We start from the raw sequence: 329 nt of genomic DNA, 5'->3' as shown, positions 1-329 counted from the left end.
ACTCATGTCTCCTAACCATGGTACACAGAACAGGTTGAAGCTCCAAGTCTGGGCAAAGATTAAAAGATCAAGCTGTCAGACAATAAAGATGAAAAGCAAAGATATTTTATCCTAGAATCATAGAATTTAGAATCATGGAATATCCTGTGAGTTGGAAGGGATCCACAAGGTCCCACATCAAGTCCAACTCATGGCTCCACACAGAACTACATAAACTATGTGTCTAAGGTCATTGTCAAAACTGTTCTTGAACTCCAGCAGGTTGGTGCTGTGACCACTTCCCTGCGGGCCTGTTCCAGTGCCCAGTTACCCTCTCAGTGAAAAACCTT

Source organism: Anser brachyrhynchus, assembly GCF_964034855.1.
Source record: "Anser brachyrhynchus genome assembly, chromosome: 1".
NCBI lineage: Eukaryota > Metazoa > Chordata > Aves > Anseriformes > Anatidae > Anser > Anser brachyrhynchus.
Note: the sequence above shows the minus strand (reverse complement) of the source record.